Source organism: Eleutherodactylus coqui, chromosome 9, assembly GCF_035609145.1.
Source record: "Eleutherodactylus coqui strain aEleCoq1 chromosome 9, aEleCoq1.hap1, whole genome shotgun sequence".
NCBI classification, from domain to species: domain Eukaryota; kingdom Metazoa; phylum Chordata; class Amphibia; order Anura; family Eleutherodactylidae; genus Eleutherodactylus; species Eleutherodactylus coqui.
The window spans coordinates 127,141,371-127,167,618 of NC_089845.1; the positions used below are offsets into that span (position 1 = coordinate 127,141,371).

The window sequence follows — 26,248 nt, forward strand, 5'->3', positions numbered from 1 at the left end:
TCCATCCCCACTGCAGTGGTTAGGCTTGGTATTGCAGGTGAAGTTTACAGTCACTTCAATAGGAATTTTGCCTGTAGTACCAAATCCAGTCACAGAAGTGGAAATGGGGCTGTCTGCTTCCTGCAAAAATCAGACACAATTCCACAATGAGAAAGATCACAGGCAAATATGACACCAATGGGAGAGTTGCTGCAAAGTGTTGCTGACAGTTTTGGTCTACCTAAAAGGTATGCCTAGCATTTGCCAAAACAACATCTAGATGAGCCTCAAGACTTGAGATAATTTTCTTTTGACTGAAGAGTCAAAAGGTGGAACTTTTTGGAAGACACGAGTGCCGTAGGACCGTTCGCAAAAGGCTAACGGTGCGTTCCACTTTATGAACGTCATATCAACAGTCAGACCTGGTGGTGGTAATGCCATGCTCTGGAGCCGCTTTACTTCTGCAGGACCTGGACATCTGTCATAACTAATAGAACCATGGACTATCAGAAAATCCTGAAGGAGAACATCCAACCATCAGTTCCTGACCTAAAGCTTAAACACAGTTGCGTTATACAACAGGACAATGACGCAAAGTACACAAGCAAGTCCATCTCTGAATGGCGCCAAAGAAACAAGAAGGCTTCAGAGCGGCCAAGTCAAAGTTCTGGCGTGAATCACTCTAAGATGCTGTGTTAAGGTGTTAAATAGGCCGTCCATGCTCGACCGCTTACCAAGAGTAGCCGAAGACAATTCTACAAAGACCAGAACAAACGCCTCATTGCGGTGCCGAAATTATGACTCAACCTTCTGCCCAGAGGTGCGCTCCTCTCGCCAGGCACTGCAGTCATAGCACGCAAGTTCTTAACAGACAACTGAAATCAGCGAGTCTAATTTGCTATCAGGATCGGAAAAGGCATCATCTCTCCTTAAGAAGAGAACCTAGTTGGTGAGTGAGACGGCTTATGGGATATATATGCGAATAAGATGGAACAATACCTCTGCAGCGCCACCTATTGGATGTCAGCGTTCCTACAAATCCCAATCATTGTTATAAAAGACTTGTTTAAAGGGTCTGACATGGATTTGCAGAAATGCTGCCATCCAATAGGTGGCGCCTCAGAGGCATTTTTCCATCTTCCTTATTTGCATATGAGCGGCTATTCGTGATGGAAGCTTAACGAACATGATAGCTTCCCTTTAACAACTCAAGCCGTGGATAAGGAGGCTTATTGATATATACACCTCAGCACCAGAGAGAGAACAAGACGGCTGTCGGGAGCCCAGATTTCTTTGCAATTTAATTATTTTTAATCATTTTGCATTTGGCAGTGGACAGATTTGGCAAGTTTCCTGTCACTGTCACTTTAAATAAAGAGGGTTCTTTTTAGGGAGCCAAAATGAATTCACAATATGGAAAACCTAACAATTACATCCACTTGTAGACGCGAGCGGTAGGTAGACTATAGAAGAAATAATATCTCATTGCAGTTCTACTTAACTGCCTGAAATGTTATAATTACTCTAATTGCACAATAGCCGTATCCTCGTTCATGTCAAGATGTAAAAATCATTTGCATATTTCCATCCACCAAACTACATTGCAATCTTCGAAAATCACACGGAGTACAATAGGTGTAATCATCTCCATGTTCCTTCAGTTACTGTCAAAACAGTCATTAACCCTACATCACTAAACAGATTTTCAAGTAAGTTGCTACATGTCACTCTGTGGAATGCAGCGGCGATCCCTGGGCGCGGCTGATGGACACCGCTCCAAACCGAATGTGTCATTTACATATAAAGTTCTCCCGATTACCAATTATGCTTGAGAAAGGGGTATTGAAACCCCAAAACGCGTTGCATACCTCATTACCCTACCATTGTAAACGCACTCTGTTAAACTTGGTTTTGGATTAATTAAAAGCATCCAACACACCTTCCACTGGTTCCTATACTCCTTTTGGGGTGGGGAATCTCGAGAACAATCAAACCTTTCAGAAGTTAAACGTCTCTCTCTCATTTACAAGTTGCTTTACTTTGTCTGATCCTACCTTCCTTATGAGCGCTGGGTCTCTCCTTGCATACATCGGCTTACCCTCCTGGATTCCACTGATATCTGGTGTTCTCCGGGGCCCCCCCTCGGTGTGGATGTACTTGGATGCATAAGGATCAAGGTTGCCAACTGCTCCCTGGGATGTTTACAGGCTTAGCGGTCTGCCTGAAATCTTTTGGGTTTGGCCGCTAATGCCAGGTAAGTCCTAAATATTCTCATCTACATTAATTTGTTTCCCCACAATATGCCAAAGCGATGTCTCCAACCTTGTGCCTCCAGACACAATCACACTTTTAAAAGAGCCAGCATGCATCTTGCCAAGTTGTCCCCTGCCAGTCATATGGTACCCATGGCTATATTAGACGTCCTCCCCCTAACGGAGGTTGCCAGAGTTTGTGGTCTTATTGGTCCAGCTTACTGTGCTATCCACTATGCTCCGATTCTCCACTTCAGACTTCTATATGCTGCCTGTCCTGACCTCTGGCTTGTTCTACTGGGCTGAACCAATTCTTTGTGTCTGACCTCTGTCTTCTTATACTGAGCTAAACCTGTTTGTGTCCTGACCTCTGGCTTGTTAGTCGTTCTGAAGTTACGTTGCCTGCCCCAACCCGTAATGATCCTGCCCACGCCTAGGTACCGTGCCTTGGTCTGTAGAAGCGTTAACTGCCACATTACTGGGACCACTTCTAGAATAATAGCCTGGGCCCACACAGTGAGGCCAACATCCCAACAAGTGGGGTTAAAGTGTGAAGATTTGGGTTCCTCAAGTGTTGCTTCTGGATTTGGCCCCAAACCCAACTAGTGTGTGGCAATAGGTCCACATCCACTGATCCTGACACAATGTGCAATAAGATTACATGAGACATTGAAATCAATGGGGCCGACTAATGCAAGAAAGGGACCACTTCATCAGAAGGCTATGGCTCACAAAGAGACTCCAGGAGTCCCCCCCCCCCCCCTATGATGTCCATATGCCTTACATATAGGGCCCCCTCTTGCACTGTACATAACACCAGAAATTGGTCTTTATTCATTTCCTTATTTCCTCCCAATGTTCTTCATATGGTTCCATTCTTTTCACTGAAAACTACCATTTAAAGAAAGCCGGCTTTGGGAATTTGCTATCAAATAACCGCATCAATAATAAATAACCTCTGCTGCAAAATAAGCAATTTACCAGCATCAGAAATTGATAGAAGTGTCACTCTGTCAAAAAACCTATTTCTTTTAAGCGCATTGTGAAAAACCTCCAGACAGCGTAGTTTTTGGTGTTTATCACAATGGGTGACGGGGTTCAGTCCTACAGATAGGCAGACACGGCAGCCTCAGACACCCAGAGGTGGCATCAAGTCGCTTCTCCATTCTTCCTTATAAATAACATGAAGTGTAAGTCTATTGGGGTAATAACACTGTTGCTGCAATCTTGACTCGAACTGTTCCGATAAGCGGGAACAAGAGAGGATAACGCCTTACTGTGAATACTGTGTACTTCCGACTCTTAAAATGGTAAAAACCGATCATGCTTGCATCAAAAAGCTGAATATTTAAAGAAATCCTCGTGCCAAGATATTGATGGCATAATCTTTGCAATCCATGCCTTAAAGAGGACCGTCATGTTCGCACGTCAACGAGCTTGGCAGGCGCAGTCCCAACGCCAACTGTCTTTCTTTATTCCATACTTGGCATTGTGCCCACGCATGAGCACTTAGACTGGACTTGTGATGCTATGAATGTGTCAAATGGTTGGTCCCAACGACTCACAATCAGTTGAGTGATGAGGACCACCTACTTGACACATTCAGTGCCAGGAGCCGCATCCAAGAAGAGCTTGCAAACTGTGGATGTGTTAAGTGGGCGGTCCTAATCGCTCACTGTTAATCAAGTCTACCATCACCCATTGACAGTCAGCACTGAGGGCCGCCCACTTGACACATTCACAGCACCAGGAGCCTGTATGGCGAACCGGAACAAGTATGAATAAGAGAAAGACACTCTTAGAGCCAGTGAATCTATGGCTGTAAGTCTATGTAGCTGGCCCCACTGACGGGAGGACATGACAGGTGCTCTTTAAAAAGAAAGCGTTATCCCAAAATCCACTTATTACCTATCCATAGTATAGGTGATGAAAATCTGGTCGGTGGAGGGGGAAAATCTAACAGAGACCCCCACTGATCCCGAAAATGGAGGTTTAGTGCTCCACCCTTCCACTCACTGTGGACTCGCTGCACCCACTGGCAGTGACATGGGGGATTGAATGGAGCGGCGGCTACTCCATTGATTTTTAATGGAACTGGTGGAAATAGATGCTCGGCTATTTCCGGCAGTCCCATTGATGAATGAAATGGCACCGCACACGTGCCACCACCACTCCATTCAAATTCCTTCTCCTTGCAGGAAGTGCAGTGATGAGAAGGGACCACAGGACCCCCGTTCTTAGGATCTGTGGGGATCTCAGTGGTGAGACGCCTACTGATCAGGCTATCATCGCTTATCCTCTGGATAGGGGGTACAAGCAGATTATGGGATAACTCCTGTAAGTAAGGTAACTCCTTTCATTCAGAACTAGTAGACACCAACCACCACATGTACGAGTACAATACACATATGGGAATTTTCAATATTACTGTACATTGGAATCTGTGCCAAAAATCTTACACTGATGCAGAATGTATAATATTTCAATAAAAGGGTAGAAGTAACAAGTAAAGTTATCAAATCAATGCTTCAGTATGAGGAGTGCAAACTCTTCCGTCTGATGTGCCTGTCGGAACAAAATGTGTTATACTAGATTTGGGGCAGAATAATTGAAATGTCACATCTCAGTTATACTGGCGTGGTTCATGCCATACTGTAGGGAACTTCCCTCAGTGTAGGCCATTGCAGGGCCCGCTGCCCATAGCCAGACTCTGCATGCAGCAGTTTTCTGTCTGCTGCAGGGAGGCATCTGATTTTTATTCCTAGTACAAAGTATTCCAACACATTGAAGTACGTGGCATAAGCCCAATACATGCAAGGGCCTAGAATAAAAGGGACATAAAGCCATGAAATGGGTCATAAAATGCACATTTATTAACGATGCTTGTCATTTTTGGTGCAAAGTCTTATCACACCATCCACATCTTTACTCGTGCTCCTTGCAACAAGGAGGGTATTTGAGCAGACTTCGTAAGACTGATATTTTCCATTATTTCCCCTTTTATGTTCATGACTGTTTTGTGTGCATTTTGTATGTTCCTCATCCCTTTTTATATATTTTTTTATCTAATTATTGCTAACCTTTTTAGAAAAAAACGCTAAAAACGTCATTAGTCTGTTCTTGGGCTCTGATGTTCTGAGATGCCACTGTCAGCCCATCAGTGCCGCCACAACACAATCTCCATGCTGCTCCAGCATTCATGTACCGAGCTTGGTTCCATTTAGGTTATGAGCTAGGTTCTGGTACTGTACCCATGTACTGGGCTTGATTCTGGTGCCATTTTTGTTATGAGCTTAGTTCTGTTGTATCTATGTGATGAGCTAGATTCTGCTACAGTATTTTAGTGCAATATATAGTTTGGGGAGGGCAACAACAAAAAATTCTGCACACTGTACCGCCCAACTTACGTCCGGCACTGCAATTCGAAGGCGTTTGCTTTAGCTACCAGGTTTGTTCACCGTTTTGAGAATGAATGGATACCTTGCTTATCTCCCTTTGCACCCACTTGTACACCCATTGTATTTAGGATATCCCCCCCCCCCCCTATATTATCCTTTGCTTAGTTTTTCACAATGCAATCTACAGTACTTGTTTCCTAAAAGGGAACACTGCCTCCACTTAAAACATCGGTATATCTTGAGAACTCATTAGTGTCCTTGTGAATAAAGGTCTCTCGTACTGAAGCCGTAATACTATATATCTTATGGAAATGGAGTGCTTTATGCTGCTCTGCACATGCTAATTACTTCCAATATGTGTCTCCTATCGGCTGATGTACAGGCTGATGGAAGTCATGTTCTCAGCCAGGTCCCTCATAACAATACCTTTAATTAATAAGAATCTGCTTAAATCAATTATGAATTACAGAGTGAGGAATAAGATTGTGCAGTTTAATAAGAATCCCAGCAGGTTACCGAGCGCAAGTTTGTGTCTTTTGGGGGGGGAGGAAATGTTCTAACAGACAATAAATAAAATGTAATACACATAATCAGTATGACAGCAAATGGCTAGAAACCAAGACCAATTTGGATCAAGCTCAGTAAGTTCTAATTTGATGGGTTGGCTCTTCAGAGGGCAATGCAAACACCGGTAAAAGACTGATCTATCTAGATATTGGCATCCACATTATAGGCCTACTCCATTTAGGAGTTTTTAAAGGGAAGGTGTAATCAAAAGAGGACTTCTTGGATAAAACGAGATGTTAAAAGGGAATCTGTCACTGGGTTCATGCTACCTGAACCACCGGCAGCATGAACCCGGGAACAGGTATGCTTATTGCCCTTGTGTATATATATTATAAAAACACTTTCCCCTTTTGTATTAAGGAAAAGAGCTCTCAGTCAACATGCTGTGGGTGGAAAGAGGCCAGAGCGGCCACCTTTGACTCCAAGCTCCATTCCAAGTCCAACTTCAAAGTGTGTTTATTCTGAAACTCCTCAGTGTTTCAGAAAATATACATACACAGGGGCAATAGGAATATCAGTCCTGGGTACATGCTGCCCGTGATTCAGGCAGCATGAACCTGTAAAGAGTAAATGTCTCCATCTTCAAAATAAAAAAAATAAGGTGGATCCAAAAAAACTACAGGCCTGCGAGCCTGACTTCTATATCAGGAAAGATCTTTACGCAAGTACTTGTATGAGAATGGAGTAACCAACCAGAGCCAGCATGGGTTTGTAAGAAGCAGAGTCTAAAGGCCCATTTACACTGGATGAATGTCAGACAAACAATGCCCGACACTCGTCCCCGCATATTCTAACTCGCGCACTGTTACACAGGAGAAAGTATTGCTGGATTGCTCAGAGCGACCAGCAGGGGGCCATGGCGGCTGGAAGAGATTTCTCTCCTCGCTCTCCATTACACTGAGGGGGGGGGGGGGGGGGGGGGTGTCAGCAAGAAGAGAAATCTCCTCCTGCTGGCTGCTCTGAGCGAGCCAACAATAATCACTCCTGTGTAACAGCACGGGAGTGAGTAAATGCGGGGGATTAGCGTCGGGCATAGTTTGCCCAAAATTTGTCCAGTGTAAATCGGCCTTTAGACAGAACCTCCAACTGTGTTGATCAGGGAAATGCGGTATAGTAGATCTTGATTTTCGTAAAACATGTGACAATGACCAAATATGGAATGGACAAGGCAACTGTTAGGTGGATTCACAACTGGCTGAGTGATCGTAGTCAGAGTGGTCATAAATGGCTGCACATCCAAGTGGAAGAATGTATCAAGTGGGGTACCACAAGGCTCTGTCCTAGGCCCAGTGTTGTTCAACATTTTTATAAATAATCTAGATGAGGTAATTGAGGGGAAACTGATCAAATTTGCTGACAAAAAGCTAGGAGGACAATTGAAGAGGAAAAGGCTTCAAAAAGATCTAGACACACTTGAACAGTGGGCAGCAACTAACAGAATGGTATTTAACAAGGAGAAATGCAAAGTCCTGCATCTGGGCAAGAAAAGTGAAGCGGAGTGCATTCACAATAGGAGGAATTGTGAAAGAGACGTAGGTATACTTATAGATCATAGACTGCCTTTTTTTGCTGCTGCATCACACTGTTGACTCATGCTCAAAACACAATTCTGGAATGTATTAAAGGGGTTGTCCCGTGAAAGCAAGTGGGGTTAAGCACTTCTGTATGGCCATATTAATGCACTTTGTAATATACATCGTGCATTAAATATGAGCCATACAGAAGTTATACACTTACCTGCTCCGTTGCTGGCATCGTCTCCATGGCGCCGACTAACGCTGTCTTCTTCCTATAGACGCGCTTGTGCTGTGCTGTCTTCTGCTCTGTGCAATGGGGCCGCTCCGGCGTGCTCGGGCCGGAGAGCTGGTCTGCGCATGCGCAGAAGACCTCGGCGGCGCGAGCACGCCGGAGCGGCTCCATTGAACAAAGCAGAAGACAGCACAGCACAAGCGCGTCTATAGGAAGGAGAAGACAGCGTTAGTCGGCGCCATGGAGACGAGGACGCCAGCAACGGAGCAGGTAAGTGTATAACTTCTGTATGGCTCATAATTAATGCACAATGTACATTACAAAGTGCATTAATATGGCCATACAGAAGTGCTTAACCCCACTTGCTTTCGCGGGACAACCCCTTTAAGAGAAGCATAGAGTCTAGATCATGTAAGGTAATTATCCCCCTCTACTCTTCCTTAGTCAGACCTCATCTGGAATACTGTGTCCAGTTCTGGGCACCCCAATTTATATAAGACATCCACCCTCAAAGGGGACATTGCCAAGTAAGTTGCTACAGCTCCAGTTAATGCACAAAGGTACAAATTGACGAATGAGGGCGGTGCTCCCACCGGATGTAGTAGAAGTTTTCTTTGTCTCTTTTACGCTCTAATTTCTGAAGTTTTCTTTATAATTATTTGGTTGGAAAAATCTAGTCATTTTTCACAAAGTAAGCTACCGGTATATGAACAATGTTTATTTTGTGGCAAGATATGGTGGATAAATCCATGATGTAACTGTCCGCATTAGTTGATTGCATAACTAAATAAAATCTGTTTGAACCATATAAAAAGACATCCACAAACTGGAGCAAGTTCAGAGAAGAGTTACCCGGATGGTGAGCTGTCTGCAAATCATGTCCTATGAGGAACGGTTCAAGGATCTGGGAAGGTTTAGCTTGGAAAAAAGAAGGCTGAGAGGAGACTTAATAGCGGCCTACAAATATCTGAAGGGTTGTCACAGTGCTAAGGGATCAGCCCTATTCTCATTTGTACAAGGAAAGACTAGAAGCAATGGGATGAAACTGAAAGGGAGGAGACACAGATAATATATTAGACAGGGAGGGTGATCAATGAGTGGAACAGGTTACCACAGGAGGTGGCGAGTTCTCCTTCAATGGAAGTCTTCAAACAAAGGCTGGACAAATATCTGTCTGGGATGATTTTGTGATCCTGCACTGAGCAGGGGGTTGGACCAGATGACCCCGGAGGTCCCTTCCAACTCTACCAGTCTATGGTGCTCAAGAAATGTTATGTTTTTTTATTTTCCATGTCATGATCAATGTTTAAAAAAAACTAAAAATAAAAAAGTACCCAAAAGCATCCTTCTCTAAATCAATAAGCTTACTAGTAGGCCAACACCTCCTGTTCTGTGAAGAATCATCCTCCTCATCCCCTATAAATCACTTACAAAGGATCCACCATTCACAATAGGTAGAAGGTCACAGCTCATCTCTTCACCCTCCGTGCACAACGCATTCCCCACAGGTCACAGAACATGCCTTGACATCTCGCTCAGTCAGTTAGTCCCCTCCTGTCCATTGTGTGAACGACCAATGATTTCTGCTGTAAAGCATCATTAAAGGGGTGGTCTCGCGAAACCAAGTGGGGTTATACACTTCCGTATGGCCATATTAATGCACTTTGTAATATACATTGTGCATTAAATATGAGCCATACAGAAGTTATTCCACTTACCTGCTCCGTTGCTAGCGTCCTCGTCTCCATGGTTCCGTCTAAATTCGCTGGCAGCTTGCTTTTTTTAGACGCGCTTGCGCAGTCCGGTCTTCTCCATTCAGCACGAGCCGCTTCAGTGTGCTCCCCGCTACAGCTCTTCTGCGCATGCGCAGACGAGCTGTCACTGCTCGGGAGCGCGCTGAAGCGGCCATTCTGCACCATCCTCTGTTAGAGGAAGGTGCAGAAACTGGAGCTGCCCAGCGGAGAAGACCAGCCCAGCCCAGCCCAGCAGCCCCGAGAAGCCTCCCAGGTAAGTGATGGGTCGGGGGGGGGGGCTGCCGCTGCGCCGGGCTGCGCCGGGCGGGGGGGCTGCCGCTGCGCCGGGGGGGCTGCCGCTGCGCCGGGGGGGCTGCCGCTAGGCCGGGGGGGCTGCCGCTAGGCCGGGGGGGCTGCCGCTAGGCCGGGGGGGCTGCCGCTAGGCCGGGGGGGCTGCCGCTAGGCCGGGGGGGCTGTCGCTAGGCCGGGGGGGCTGTCGCTAGGCCGGGGGAGCTAGCGCTAGGCCGGGGGGGCTGTCGCTGCGATGGGGGGGGCTGTCGCTAGGCCGGGGGGGCTGTCGCTGCGCCGGGGGGGCTAGCGCTAGGCCGGGGGGGCTGTCGCTGCGCCGGGGGAGCTAGCGCTAGGCCGGGGGGGCTGTCGCTGCGATGGGGGGGGCTGTCGCTGCGCCGGGGGAGCTAGCGCTGGGGAGCCGGGGGCTAGCGCCGGTTACCTGCTGTCTGGTCGGCGGCTGCGGGGCGTCTGGTCGGCGGCTGCGATGCGTCCGGTTGCCATGGAGACACAGCTGGCGGCGTCTCGGGAGCGCGCACGTCGGGCTGCAGCGAGCGACTGGGAAAGAGCCGGCGGCCATCTTGAGGAAACTTTTATAACTTGCTGAAACGCTGGAACGGTAAGTACGAACCAGCTAGAAATGTCATTTACAGGGGGGCTTAGTAATGTGTGTTTAATGGGGGGGACTGGGCAAAAAAAAAAATTAACTGCTTCCTCGAGACATCTCCTTTAAGTGCAGCTCAGGCAAGATGGCCGCTCCCATAGTAATGTACAGGCAAGAGAATAAAAAAATCTGCCATCAGAAAGTAAAACCGATTAGAAGAAAAGGAATGTGTTTCACTGTCTAGTTTTAAGTAGCAAACTAAAACAAAATAAGTGATACTTTCCTTTTATACCATAATCTCCGTGATTCTGCCCAAAGGAGGGAAAATGTATCTGCGCATGCACCAGTACCCGCGAGACTTCAGAGGAGTTGTGTGGATGAAGTAGTAGGCATCACCCATGTCAGAGGATGCCAGAGGGGTGTCATTCCCAGCTAAGCATGCGGCTAGCAGAGACAGTCCGGCCGGCCCACCGGACCGCTTTGCCTCATTTGGATGCGGTGTTCATAATACACCGGTATGCTTGTAGCCACATTCAAAGCAAACAGACAGTAGCTCCATAACTGTACCGCTATTGGTTTACTTAGCCAAGACAGCTAATAGGTTCCCTTTAAGTTACTTATTACAACATTACTCATTTTCATACAGATATATTGTATATTTTTATAACTTCTGGTGTACTGCATCATGAATCTGCATCACAACACCGCCACCTGCGACATGAGAATCATATCAGGCTTGAAATGCGTAAGTGGAGCAGGATGTCCGGGCTTTTATCGTTTAAGTCAAGATGGAATAAAGCTATGGATTTTTTTTCCTCTTATACATCGACTAGTAATTATTAGGAAGTTATAGTACCAGTGTTTCTGGTGGCGAAATGCACCACACAGCTCTACTACAAGCACGCCACACACACGCACAGCTCTGCTACATACATTGTTCATCCCATACAACAGCACTAGAGGTGAAGCACCTGTAATGACGTCACCAACATGCACCGCCCCTGATCACATGCCTGACGCTCATCCAGAGTGAATGTCTTACATGCTACGCCCCTGATCACATGACGGTGACGTCATCAAAGTCCTTCGGCACCAGTGAGGGAGTTACATGGTCCGCCCCTTATCACATGACGGTGACATTAGAGGTCCTGCATCCTTGTGCAGATTACGGGCAGACTACACCCCCCCCCCCCACGGCCTCAGTTGCTATTGAATACTAACAAACACCTAGCTGGACAGCGGCTGTGTGCGTACAGGACCTGTGATGTCACTGTCATGTGATCAGGGGCGGTGCTTGTAGGACACTCACAAACCCACGCACGGACAGGTCGTCGTCAGTAGTTTCTTTCCCAATTTTACCTGCGCCTGACACGGGATTGCTCCCTCTGCACCGCCAAGAACTCTAAACTGTGGGCTGACCATTCATCTGGGCACAATAAGCTAAAAGTCCTGTGTTTGGACCTCCCCCTACACTACCTGTGGGTGGTCACATACATAAGGTATAGACCGGCTGAACCTGCCAATTATCTGGTGTGTATGGCATTAAACAGCAGATGTGCAGGATAAGAACCCGGCACTTAGAGTTCAACTACCTGAACCCTTTGCTCTTGGGAGATAAGCTGCTGCCAAGGGAAATAAGCTGAGTCACGCAGCGTTTTACAGGTCTGTGAGCCGGCTATCATTGTGTAGAGTAGCCAGTGCACAACAGTATCTCATGCACGCTGTCATGCGCAGTGTAACTTTTTAATCCCCGGCTGTGTCTTTTAGCGAAGCTACATATATATTGACGCCCATAAGTAGAGATGAGCGAACACGTTCGGCCCCGCCCCTTTTTCGCCCGAACACCGAACTTTGCGAACACTTCAGTGTTCGGGCGAAAAAGTTCGGGGGCCGCCATGGCAGCGCGGGGGGGTGCGGCGGGGAGTGGGGGGGGAGAGGGAGAGAGAGAGGGCTCCCCCCTGTTCCCCGCTACTGCCGCCCGCGCCGCCGCGCATCTCCCCGCCCCCCCGGCGGCACCCGGACCTTTACGCGCGAACACTGCAGTGTTCGGCAAAGCCGGTGTCCGGGTGCGGATGTGTCCGTAACGGACACGTTCGCTCATCTCTACCCATAAGCAATGTATTACATATGGATAGGGCTGCATATGCTACCCATACACAAGTATAGGGCTCTCGCTGCACGATACGTGGTGAGGGAGAATGCCGATCCCTTTTTCTCACGTACTTACACAGTGTTTACACGCTCATGTGAAAGGATCAATGAAAGTCTATGTACTTTGACTCCATTCACCGTGTATCACAGTGTGAATGAGCCCTTAACGAGAAGGCGAGGTATACCGGTTAACCAGTGGAGTTTTGCACCTTGTATGGAGCATCACTAATTGTTAGTCCATGTGACAATCTGTTTATAGTGTTGAAGGACTCATCTGCCCAAACTCCTCATTTATACTGTTCTCTAAACTATTTGCCATTACCGGGCATGTCGTCTTACCCGGCACTATCTCTGCAAGCTGCCCCCCCCCCCCCCTTCCGGGCCGCTACATACCGGTGGTTGTCACAAGGTGTTTGACAGCATGTGCCTATTTTTTGCATATGCTTTTTTATATTGGGTTTTGCAGAAGGTTGGAAATCTCCTTTAAAGTCCTAGAATTCTTATGTTCCATTAATGAGCAGTTTAGAAGTCTGCCTTGGGGTGTAAATGTGCTCCACCACTCAGATCCCACAACAAGAAGCTCATCGCTTTGGCTACTTTACTGCAGGTGAAATGAAGCATCCATTGAAGTTACTGCCATGTAATGGGTGATGTAAGCAGCGCTCCGGAGGACCAATGCCATGGCGGCCAGCGCTGCTCTTCCATAAGCTTTATGGTACAGGGGGTCGCAGATAGTCATTTCAATTATTCACAGAGGACATCCTGTAATCCACTAACTTGCGTCCCCTCTAACTTCAGGTTTGTTACGACTAGGGGCAACTTTAGAAACCTCAGCAAAGAATGGACAGGATTAAAAAAAAAGTAATATCTGTGCAATTTCTACCCATAACTCTGTAAATAAACCTGGCCGACACCTTTCATATCTGGGACTTATAAAAAAGTCACAACAGAAATACCCCTTTAAGTTAGGGCCCATTTACACGGGACGGGTGTCGAGTAAACGATGCCCGACCCTCGTCCCTGTGTCCTCGCTCCCGTGCTGTTACATGGGAGCTAGTAGTGCCGTCTTAGAGGGGCAGGATAGGTCACTAGTAGTTGATCGGCTGGAGTCCGTCGCTCAGGATGCCAACAGATCAGCTGAGAACACATGCTGTCAGCTCCACAAATACAGAGGTCAGAGGGGAAGCAGCGGGAATCTCTGCGCCGACCTCCTTGCAGTGGCCAGCACCTGTAACTGCAGGCACAGCTAGCGCTGATTACAATGAGACCCCAGCCTGCAGTTATAGGCACCGGCCACTACACAGAGTTGGTAGTGGAGCCTTCCGCTCCGACCTCTGTATTTGTATCTTGATTTTATTAGTAGCAGCCAGACACAGAAGTAGTCCAGCATATTAATGAGTTACAGGCTAGCCACACCCACAGCCAACGATTGCCACAGTAATAAGCAGACAGCTGTCAATCATTAGCCGAAGGCGGGATGGGTGAGGTTAGCCTGCACTTAATGAATATCCAGGACTACTTTAAGTAGTCCTTTATGCATTTGCTGCTACTAATAAACTGGGGGAGAACTGACAGGTCTCCACAATGAGCCTATCTAATAGGCTCACCGTGGAGAATCGCTATGGTTCTCCGCTCGTGGACGTCGGGCTGCCTATGGAAAGCGTTCACTGTGGCTGAATTGATAACACAGTGACATATCGCCCGTGGACCGGCAGCCTTAGTGGCCGACCCTATGTATAATTAGTCAGTGAACTGATGTAAATCAGGATTTTTAGCTTGACACGTCTCCAAAAACACATCTTCTGAGGTCTTTCTGCCACCTGACTTCAGTCTATTAGCTCCCTCAGTGTCCACCACCAAGTCACAGTATGCATTCACCAACAGAAACTTGGGGTCTGGCGCAGGCGCCTTCACAACATGGAATCCCCACCACACCAACACCCATCTACTTGATCCTGCACACAGCTTGCCATGACACACACAGGCAGTAAAGCTGAAAATTCTAGTAAGTGTTTATCTCACACTAATGCAGAATTCACATCAACACTGCTCAGTACTGCTGTTGCTTCTGATGATGTGCTACAGAGAGACAGGGAGAATCCCTTCTTTGATATGTGCAGTGTATGGGGGACCTCATAGCAGCTAGTCTACACCCAACAGCTCAGAGAACTGAAAATGAGAGAAAGCTTACAGAAGGGAATACTGGTGATAAATGCAAACACAAGTCATATAATAACCAGAAATAGTGTAATCCTTCATATATACACATGATGGCTTATTCTAAAACATGCGTTTTATCCTTTTCCGTCGATATGAGTCTTTGAAGTTTACATTAGTTATGGAAATCAATTCTCCTCTTGTACAAGTATTGACTAACCTAGATATGGGATGAATCATTCTGCAGTCTGTGCTGAGCTACAACCTTATACTGTACTCCAATGTATCCTTAATACAGGCCAGCGATGTATGGATCTGTGATACTGCAAGCACACCGTAGCTCTTATACAGAGGTACACAAAGGGTATTTCTGTATGTGCCCGTAAGGAAAATATTTCTTGCCCGGCTTCTTTACACCATATTAATAATCTGAACTGAAATCATTCCTTTAGGAATAGAATACTGAGCCTTATAGAGACGCCCTATGGGAGTCTATATGTAATAGCGCTATTATTTTTACCTTCTCTCTGTTTTCATTTAGGAAAAAAAAAAAAAGCGTAGGAAAAAAGAAAACAGTAGTACAAGGGTGCCATCATGTGGCCAACGGCAGAACTGCAGGAGTATCTGACTATAATGGATGATAATACAGATTGTCCCCTACTTACAAACAGGTTCCGTTCCAGAAACCTGTTCGCAAGTACATTTGTGCGTACGTCCGAACAAATGGTTGTATGGAGGGGATCGCGGCTGGATCCGGCTTCATACAACGCTGGGTGCCGGCTGTTCTTACAACCGGGACCAGTCCCGACACCGCGGGGTGGAACTGTTAACGCTTTAAATACCGCTGTCTGCAGCAGTACTTAAAACGTTAATAGTTCCAACAAGCGGCACGGCTGGTCAGAACTGGTGCCGGCTGTAAGAACAGCTGGCAACCAAGGTTCAGGGGCCCTGTACAGTGTCCCCTGATAAGATCACGGGACGCTGTGTGGTTGCTAGGCAGCCGGGAGCCTTCTGAAAGGCCCAGGGCCTGCCTATGCCGAGTGCCTATCAAGCGCTCAAAAATATTTCACTTTTTTACATGTATAGCTGCCTGGACACTATTTAAGTAAACTAATTAACTGTGAGCAGGGCTTAGTTTTGGACTAGGGCTTATATTTAAGCATCCTCAAAAATCCTGGAAAATCATGCTAGGGCTTATTTTCAGGGAACCCGGCCATATAGCAACCTTAAGCATGACTGGCTCTGTGTTATAACTCAATTTACAATATTAAAGCAAAATTTGTATAAAGCGTTAAGTGTCAAGTCTGCTTATGTCCAGATATAGCAGGAGCCGCCTTGTTTTATCCGCAGTATCAGGTTTCTGCACGAGAAGCACTGGAGTTGCCCGTGTGAAGACTGCCCTCCTGTTACGGTCCTGTTTGGTGACAGTTGTCCTTGAAGTTTCTGCCCACCTGAAACAACATTTTTTTGATTGCCTCTAAAACATACTTGGAGAATTAGCCATAGGGCCTGCAGACGGCCGGGTCAGATCCCGCTGCGAGATCTGCCCCGTGCCCCTGCAGTGACCAGTGCGTCTCAGCTGCTTCTGTGTCTTCTCTCTGTGATGTGCCAGCTGCTGCATGTGCAGAGCGGAGCCGGCCCGTCACCACTGACATTGCTGTGCGAGCCTCTGCGAGCCCCGCACAGAAATAGAACATGCCGCAATTTGTTTTCCTCGTGCCTTTTCACGCGGACAAATCACGGCCGTCCGCATAGGATTGCGTTTTGTAACGCAATCTTATGGCAGCAGGCACGGGCGGAAATTTAGCAGGAAATCCCACCGTGGAATTTCCGCCCATGTGCAGGGGGCCTTAGAGAGATAGAATATTGGTGTTGCTTGCCAGTCGGCCGGTGTGTAGTCAGGCCAATTTTTGCAAAAAAAAAAAAAAAGGAAGGGGGGGGGGGGGAGCAATAGTATTGACCCCCCCGAACATCCTTCTCTCCTTCCATATACATGTGCTATACAGACAGAACTCACAAATTAGTGAACCTGATTTTTACTCTCACTGACTCTAATGGGAATTGGGAACAGATTTTTCAGACAGCCTTTTTTGAAAAATCAGGCTGATCCTGACCCGAAACGATTATTCCGATAGTAGGAACAAGACTGGCACCTCTGTGGGGTCCAGCACGAAAACACAGTATTTAAAATTTCATGATTTAAAAAAAAACAAAAACTTTGTGTTTCCATGTTTTGAACAAAGCTCTTACTCCTAGCATAGCTGTGAACCAGAGATTACTGTCTACAGACCCCAGACCAAGGCCCCCCCACTGACTACAGACCGCAGACCAAGGCTACAATATATCCAGGACTAGCGTTTCATATTTATCGGCCGGGCGATACAGCCGTCACGATTTTCACAAAATCAAATAAAAATTTGTCCAAACCGATTTTGGGCAAAAATCTTGGGGGGGGGGGGGGGGAATCAAAATTCCCATAACCCCTGCTGCAGAGGTCAGCATGCAGCCAATGTCACTGCGTATGGGCAACAGTTTCATTGGGCACCTGCATCACATGACCTAGCCATATACAATACAGGCCCAGTGTAACCAGCAGCCATATTACAGCTGAGCGCAGGACAGAAGCTGCATCAGGTTTATATGCCTATATACCACATAATTAGGGACTCATTCTACAGAGGATTTACTGCTGCTGGGGTGAAAGCTTTATACCAGATAGGGTATTATTGTACCTTGACACCACCAGGAAGTAGTGCTGGAGAGAGCACTGACAGTCTGGTGACGCCCCCTGAACCTGATTGGCTGATGAGATGGCTCCCCTGCAGGTCCTGGAAGGGCAGTATTCATCTCCCAGCAGATGCTGTAAGTATTGCAGCCTCCCCAGCCACTGCTGCTGTGTGTTCAGCTGCACAGTCTCCCCGTGGCCCGCTGGTGCAGTGTGTTTTCCCCCGCTGTTAAGCGCTGCTGCTGTTCCTCCACGCCGTCCCACAGGGTCCCCGGATCCTGCTACTGCTGGTGTAATGTGTTCCCCAGCCACTCACTGCTGCTTGTGCTGCATGCTGTAGCAGGCTCCCCGGCCCCGCTGATGGTGTATGTTGCCATGTCGATGGCCGATGCTGCTGCTCCACAGGTTCCCCGGGAACCGCTGCTGCACTGTCTTCCCCAGCCATTCAGCAGTGGTACTGCTCTGCACTGTCGCCACCTCCCCGGCCCGCCTTCTGCCGCAGCTGGTGCTCCACAGGCTCCCAAGGCCCCACACTTAGGCCTCATGTCCACAGGATAATTGTCATTTAAAATCTGCAGCGTTTTTCCGGCACGTGGGGGGAAGTGGTTGCACCCGGGCCCAGGAGCCCTAGGGGGCCTAAAGGCCTCTCCTCCATATAGGGAACCCAGTACTATGAGTAAAGCATTACAGTTGGGGCCCTGTTACAGGTTTTGCATCAAGGCCCAGGAGCTTCAAGTTGCGCCTCTGCTGCCGGCGTGCCGAGCACATCCCCCGGGCCCAAGAAAGAAGATCCGGCCGCGACGGTGGGCAGGTCCGCAGCGTCCAGACAGGCAAGTAAATTCTTATTTTTTAGCATCATGTCCGAGGGGCAGGAGGGACACACTGCGGGATTCTCCATGAAGAATCCGCGGCGGGCCCGATTTACCCCGTGGACATGAGGCCTAAAACTTTCAAGCCACAAGGGGGCAGCGTGGAGGCAGCCCGGCGGAGGGTTCGAGCAGACTTCTCACCACCAGCGCTCACAGCCGCCCCCAGCACCCACACCGCTTCTGTCACGGGTTCTAGCTCCTCCCATTTCTTAATCCCCAGGTCTCCTAATGCCGATTACGATTAATTTAATCGCCCTATTTTTTTTTCTGTTGTAAGGATAAACTATTTTTACACAAAAACTTTTTGGATTCTTCAGGGTGCAGCTCAAGGTTCCCGCGGCCGACAGCAGGATTTAGCGCCCCCATCATTGTGATGGGTGATAAGCGCTAAACGCGGTAAGATAGAGCAGACAGCCCTCGAATATTGCTGCGTTAGAAAACGCCACGACTGAGCGCAGGTCTGCGAGGCCCCACTGAAACCAATAGAAGCGCTATGCCGTGATTAAAAAGAGCATGTGAGACACGCCTTACGGAGAGGCCATTTTGGGGGGGGGGGGGGGGGGATCCCCATCTCTACTTCTCAAAAACCATACCCTTATTTCTCCATCAGCATGGCCGTAGGGGGGCTTGTTCTTTGCGTGGCGGACTGTGGTTCTTAGCACCACTCTGTGCATTGAATGTATTGTGGAACTTTTTTTATAGGATGTGAAGAAAAAACATCAATTCTGCCTTTTTTTTTTAATCATCCAGCATAAACACGCGACACGTCTCCCCGCGGGGCGCTACGATTACGACAAAACAAAAAATAGGTTTTAGGTTTTTACACATTTACACAATAAATAAAAACAAACTCGTTTTCCCTTTGCTTTTTGCCAAGCTCTTAGGCCTGCTTCACCCAGACAACCCGATGTCGCCGCAAGAAAAACAAAAAAACAACCCAGCAGAGATCCCGCCTTGGTGGCCCGTGTGACATCGCTGCATTTTCTCGCAGCGATACTATGATTTTGTGGCGCTGCAGAGTTGCGCGAGTTTGCAGCATCATGTGCAAAAGGGGATATAAGCCCTACCCCGAAAATAAGCCCTAACTGCAGGAAAAAAAAATTGCATCCCTAGAAACCACAGCCCTCAGCCAATCAGAAGCAGCCTTTCCTGGAGGCGGAGATTTTCCAATCCTCGGCCAGAAGAGACGCTGAAGACTAGTGCGGGGATCGGGAAGAAGCTGCAGTGGAGCCAGACAGCGCTTCTAGCTGATGTATTCTTTTCCTGCAGCTAGGGCTTATTTTAGGGTGTTTAAAGTAGTATTTCATACCGTCAGAGTTGCATGGCATGAAGAGCGTGGTTTAGAGTGGTCCAACAGAGGAAGGCTCCGTGGGGAGACAGAATACAAGCCGCATATCGTGACGCCCGCGGGGTTTTGACTCGTAATGTCGCAGGCTACATGACATCTGATGTGAAGGAACCCCGAGGAAGGCTTCATACGAGCGACTTGTCACAACACAAGAGAATCATGCGACTGTCGCCCCGTGGGAGAGGTCTAATTCCCATCGCGGGCTCTGAGCCGGTCCTTAGCTGCAGTTTTGGGGGTACAAACTTTATTATTGCATTTTTTGAGGAGGTGAAAAAAAAACAAAACCCTTTTTGACTGTTCTTTAGTATTTCTATCCGCCCTGTTATCGGTGCGGGATGTAAAGGGGGTTCAGTTTACCGTACAGATTGTTATGAATACTACTTTCTCTGAACAGAGGGGAAAGTGCGCAAGAAAATGTGTTGGTTACTTTACCTTTTCTTAACTTTTTTTGTCCTAATACGGGACTTGAGCCTGCGATGCCATGATAATACACTGCAATACCGCTACACTGCAATGAACTATTGCTATTCGTAGTAGATCCGGACGCTACTGTATGCATCTGGTTGCCATGGCAACCCATTAGACCGGCCGGCACACAGAGTTGCCACCCTCCGAAACCCTTTGCATGCTGCGATCCACATGTGACTACAGCATATAACGGGTTAACAGTGGAGATGGAGGTGCTAGCTGATCCCCGCTGTGGCAGCAGGGGTCTGGCTGCCCGTCACAGCCGACTCCTGCACTATCCACAGCACGGTAGGAGTTAGGTGCCCAGATTTAAAAGATTAACCCCTTCAGCCTAAAGAGCATAGACGTACGCCCCCCAGGTGCCGGGATAGGAAGCCCATCCCCCTCCATACACAGCAGGTGTCGGCTGTCTGACAGGCTGCCAAAGTCACACCCTGCAACACCGCTGCCTGCCGGCCCTCCTCCATCAGCGGTTTTATACACATATTAGGCTGCCTGCATGCGGGATCCCAGAGAAGACTCCGACCCTGCGCTGCCACCACCGACCCTGTGCCAGCCGGTGACCCCGCGAACCTCTCCATCGTACCCTGTGCCAGCCGGTGACCCCGCGAACCTCTCCATCGTACCCTGTGCCAGCCGGTGACCCCGCGAACCTCTCCATCGTACCCTGTGCCAGCCGGTGACCCCGCGAACCTCTCCATCGTACCCTGTGCCAGCCGGTACACATATGCAGTACAGATCTTGCCGCGCCGTTGCTATGTGATGCCGCGGACCGTGACCTTTCCGTAATGATGATCACGGACGGAGGGCTTCCATGGACTTCAGTGGACGCCGCACAGAACGGCAGCGGGATGAGACTTCTCCTCCACAAGCAGAAAACTGCGGTCTATTTCGACGGCCGGGTTAGATGCTCTGCGCCCCGCGCCCCTGCAGGCACCAGTGCGGCTCACCTGCTCCCGCGGCTCTCTAATGTGCCGGTGCATGCGCAGAGCGGAGCGGCGCCAGGAGTGACACTTCAGGGTGGCCCTCTCCGCGGCCCGCACAGATATAGCGCATGCCGCGATTCGTTTTCTGTGTATTTTCACGCGGACAAGTCGCGGCCGTCTGCATAGAATCGCGTTTTGTAATGCAGGCGGGCAGGGGCGGAAATCCTGTGAGAAATCCCGCCGCAGAATTTCCGCCCGTGTGCAGGGGGCCTAAGGCCTTATGTACACGGCCATGACTGGCTCCGTCACAGCGCCCCCCAAAGACCCCATACTTACCTCCAGATCCGCAGGACGCTCCGCCGCGCAGGAGCAGTACCGCACATGACCAGTGGGGCACGTATTCCCGCTATGCGTCCTCTGTGTATAGTGTGACGGGCGGCTCCCATTGACTACAATGGAAACTGTCTGAGCGTACCCCTGCTGCACACAGGCCATGCCGCGGTATTCCACAGCGCGGACACAGAGCCATTAGATTCAATAGAGCCCAATAGCTGCGGCGAAACGCCGGGGATTGCCACCACTTTGTACGCGGCAGAAGTCCATCCGTGGGCATCAGGCCTTAGGCACATCCTGCCGCGGAGTGCAGTGAGCGCAAGCTGCTGCGGAATCCGGACACCAGCAGTGCAGAGCAGGGAAGAGCGCCGCCTGCAGGGCTTCTGTTGTCCCAACACTGGCCAGACGAGGAAGACCCCGGTCCCCGCAGCACGGCCGCCCCCCAACTTTCCATCACTTCTATAGGCGCCTCCCCCACACCGCGCGGAGTCCGCAGCCGGCGCTACCCTGGCGCTCATCCTGCTGCGCACGCGCCAAGACAACGCGGGACACCGAGCAAGACATATCGCTGCGGGGAGAGGCCGGGATTACCACCGCTACTCCCCCTGCACTGCAGAGCAAACCGCGCCCGTCCTACTCACCGGTAGTCGCTGCACACCGCGCTCCTCACTGACAACACGCGCAGCTTCTGTCCAGTCTGAGCCCAGGAAATGCGAGACCGGGGAAGGGCGGGGCTATCAGAGTGGGCCGGAGGAGGGTGGTGCTATCAGAGTGGGCCGGAGGAGGGTGGGGTTAAGGGAGAGGGCGGAGTTATCAGTAAGTTACTAGTGAGGCAGAGGGAGGGTCCGGCGAAGGACTGAGTTATCAGTGAGCGCAGGGGAGGGCGGGGCAGAGGCGGAGTAATGACTGAGACACATGTAGGCGGGGCGGAGTTACCAATGAGATTGGGGTAGGGCGGAGTTATAGCGGGGTGTGCTCGGCCTGTCGGTGGGGGAGGAGCGGAAGCAGAAGTCTCGCTGTGTGAGCGCGCTGTCATTGTGCGCTGGCTGAGGGGCCGCTTAGTAATTATGGCCCACAGAGCTGTGTTTAACCCTTTAAGCTCGCTGTAACATCATGTCTTTTTGTTAACCATTAAAGGGTATCAGATCTACAGGATGACTTGGTTTCTCTTGCTGGGAACAATCACATTTTGCTCCGCTGGCCCACACCGCACCAAGCCTTTTTTCGTTTAACCCTTTAATGACACAGCATTTTTTTTTCAATTCTAGTTTCCTCCTGTGCGCCGGTGGTTTTATATCTGCGATGGGGGTCCCACTGTCCTTGCGGGGGTTCTGCCAATCTGCCAGGGGTTCCGCCGCCGCCCTGCCGGGGGGTTCTGCTTTCCTGCACTGTTCAGGGAGCAAAAAAGGGGAATCCCTGCAGCTGAATGGAACAGCGCCGGGCGGACCCCCTGACTGCACTGGGGTCCGTTCTGCTCTCCTTCGGCTGCCCGGCGTCAGACAGGAGAATTGGCCCTGCCTGCGGCGGTATATTGAGCCGGACCTGTGATGGCCCCTGCGGCGCGGATGTGAGACGGACGGACTTCAGTTCCCCTCCACGAGGTTGGTTGGGAATCGCGCAAGAGTTGTGCGTCCCCCAAACATGAGCCCCTCCTCTTGGGGCCACACACGAGCGCTGCTTGTTCCCTCGCGACGCTTTGCTGTGGTTTTCAATAGGGCCGCCCCACACGGGTGATCGCGCCAGCGCTGCGAGAAAATCATGGCAATATCGCGATTTTTAAGCAACAGCGATGCCTTTACTTGTAAACAATTGCGCGATGAACTTGTGCGATTTTTATCATAAAAAGGTTAATAGGAGTTTATAATGTTAAAAACGCATCGCACGAAAATCCCAAGTTCCTGCGCTGAGACGCGACAAACAAGGCGGCGCCTTCATCCTAACATCACCAATGGGAAGGGAACCAGCCGAAAAGCGTGGGGGTCACGAACATCTGATCCGTGTGAAACAGGTCTATGTGGAATGGAAAAACAATGTAATTCCACCATTTTTGAGGGGGGTGCGCTTGTTTATATGGCGTACCGAGCGAGTATTATAGCGTCACTGTGTGTGGCGGTACGATTGCCGCGATGCGACATTTATGGAGGTTTTTTTTTGCTGTGCTATTGAAGAAAAAAAAAATCTTTGGGGTAGAATCCCATTATTTTCTGCCGCTGTCTCCGGACTTCATGACGCGTTGTGGGCGCGGCATCCTGCGGTTTCTCTTATTACCATTTCAGAATTCATGCGACTTTCTGATCGCTCTGGATAACATTTTTCTTGGGGCGACCAAAGAGCGCAATTCTTGCGCCGTGTCTTTCTCTGACGACGGTCACCTCACGGGGTCAATCATGCGTTACTTAGATCAGACGTTTATGGCGCAGCGATACCGATTATATTATTAGCTATATTTGTTCGGATTTTGTTTATTATAAATATGGAAAAAGTTTAAAACTTTTCATACATTTTATTTTTTTCTAATCATTAACCCCTTAACGCCTCAGCACGCACAGTTGCGTCCTGCAGGTTTGGGGATCTATGGAGGGAGATCGCAGGACAATCTCTCTCCATACAACGCGGGTGGCAGCTGTATCTTACAGCCGGCAGCTGCCTGCAACAGCTCAGATAAGCCGCCCGCTCATTGGAGCTGTTAACCCTTTAATTCTGATAGCGGCATTTAAATCCCCCGACCAATGTTTAGGGATCTCGCACGGCCCCCCCGCGAGGAGATTGCAGGTTGCCGTGTGGTTGTCATGGCAGCCAGGGGCCTTGTGAAACGCCTTAGGGCTGCCATTGCAAATCACCTATCAAGCTGTGCCTGTGGGGTGGCTTGATAGATTGTCTGCCCAATCGCAGTATGATGTAATGCTATGGCATCACATCATACTGTAGGAGCGATCAAACCATCGCTGGTTGTGGTCCCCTCCGGCACATCACAGAATAGACGCCTAAAACATCAATTTTATAGGAAATAATTGAAAATACAAATTTAAAAATCGCTTCCTGGTTACAGGATTCATGAATCCCGCCTCCAGGAAGCGATGGCTGTGATTAGTTCTCGAGCGCTGCTCGGCCATCAATGCAGTGCTCGGTGAACCAATCACAGGCATTGCTTTGTAGAGGCGGGATTTATGAATTGGCTGAGCTGTGGCATTGATTGGTCAATTTGTAAATCCAGCCTCCACAACGCGATGGCCGTGATTGGTTCTTCGACCGCTACTCAGCCAATTAATACAGCACCTGAGAACCAATCACAACCATCACTTCCTGGAGGCGGGATTTATGAATCCCGTAACCAGGAACAGAGAGCAGCCGGAGGACCTGGACCGAGCCTGCAAGTCAATGTACAGATGGTCCCCTACTTGCGAACATCTTCCCTTCCAGGATCCTGTTCACAAGAACATTTGTTCGTATGTCTGAACAAATGCCTGTATGGAGCGGGATCGCGGGTGGATCCCGCTCCATACAACGTCGGGGGCCGTCTGTTCTTACAGCGGGCACCCGGCGGCACCAGTTCCAACAAGCCGCGCCGCTCGTCGGAACTGTTACCACTTTAAATACAGCTGTCTGCAGTGGTATTTAAAGTGTTAACAGTTTCGATGTGCGGCGCGGCTCGTCGGAACTGCTGCCGCCGGGTGCCCGCTGTAAGAACAGCCGGCACCAAACGTTCAGGGGGCCCGTACAGTGTCCCGCGATCTTATCGCTGGACGCTGTGTGGTTGCTAGGCAGCCTGTGGCCTCCTGAAAGGCCCCAGGGCTGCCTATGCAGAGTGACTATCAAGCGCACGGCTTGATAGGCGCTCTGCATAGGCAGCCCTGGGGCTTTTCAGAAGGCCCCCGGCTGCCTAGCAACCGCACAGTGTCCCGCGATCTGACCGGAGAGGCTTGATAGAAGCCATAGCATGACATCATACCGTGCAGGACAGATTGTTCGTAACTCGAATGTTCGCAAGTCGGGAACTATCTGCATTGCTTTTAGGTTTTTTTTATGTAATGCAAATAGGGCTTATATTTCAAGCCTCCCAAAGGGCCGGGCTTATTTTTGAGGTAGGTCTTATTTTTGGGCAAACCAGGTAGAACTTGGGACACCGCTAGTGTTAGGACAAATATAAAGCAAGAAGAGATGAGATAGACATAAGGATCCCAAACCAGTAATCCCCTCTTCTGATATAGAGGGGTGAGAGAAAAAATGTCAAAGAGTGACGAATCGGGTGGTGGCTGAACCCATCCAGAACCCATTCAGATGTGGAACATCTACTGTTGTGAGATTGGATCGCAGAGGGTGATAGTACTCTAGTGGATCCCTATCTTACACCTAAGTCCAGATTAGTTGCGCCCCCCTACTCAACCTGTTGGTTATGAGAGGCTTGTCTTGACCCGTAGAGGGAGATGTGCAAAGAATTATCTTGTAAAGCCTCCGTGTCCGATAGCACCTGGGCTGGGGAAGACTCGCTTGAACAGGATGTGCCACGGCCACCACCGGACTCGGCACTCTTTGACCTAAATCTCTCCCCCCACCCCCGCCCATATCAGAAGAGGAGATTGTTGGTTGGGAGAGACTTGCTTTAACAGGACGAGTCACGGCCACCACCTGACTCGTCACTCACCCCTCTATATCAGAAGAGGGGATTACTGGTTTGGGATCGCTATGTCTATCTCATCTCGT

At 49.3% G+C, this 26,248-nt stretch overlaps 1 protein-coding gene across 2 annotated transcripts in view; it reads right to left on the reverse strand.

Moving 5' to 3' along the window:
- RALYL (RALY RNA binding protein like) overlaps positions 1–22,307 on the reverse strand; it is a 157,468-nt gene extending 135,161 nt beyond the window's left edge. For both annotated transcript variants that reach the window (XM_066578490.1, XM_066578488.1), the window contains exon 1: positions 22,189–22,307. The gene's annotated coding sequence lies outside the window, so the exon portion shown is untranslated. The remainder of the gene's footprint in view (positions 1–22,188) is intronic.
- Positions 22,308–26,248: the final 3,941 nt, after the last annotated feature.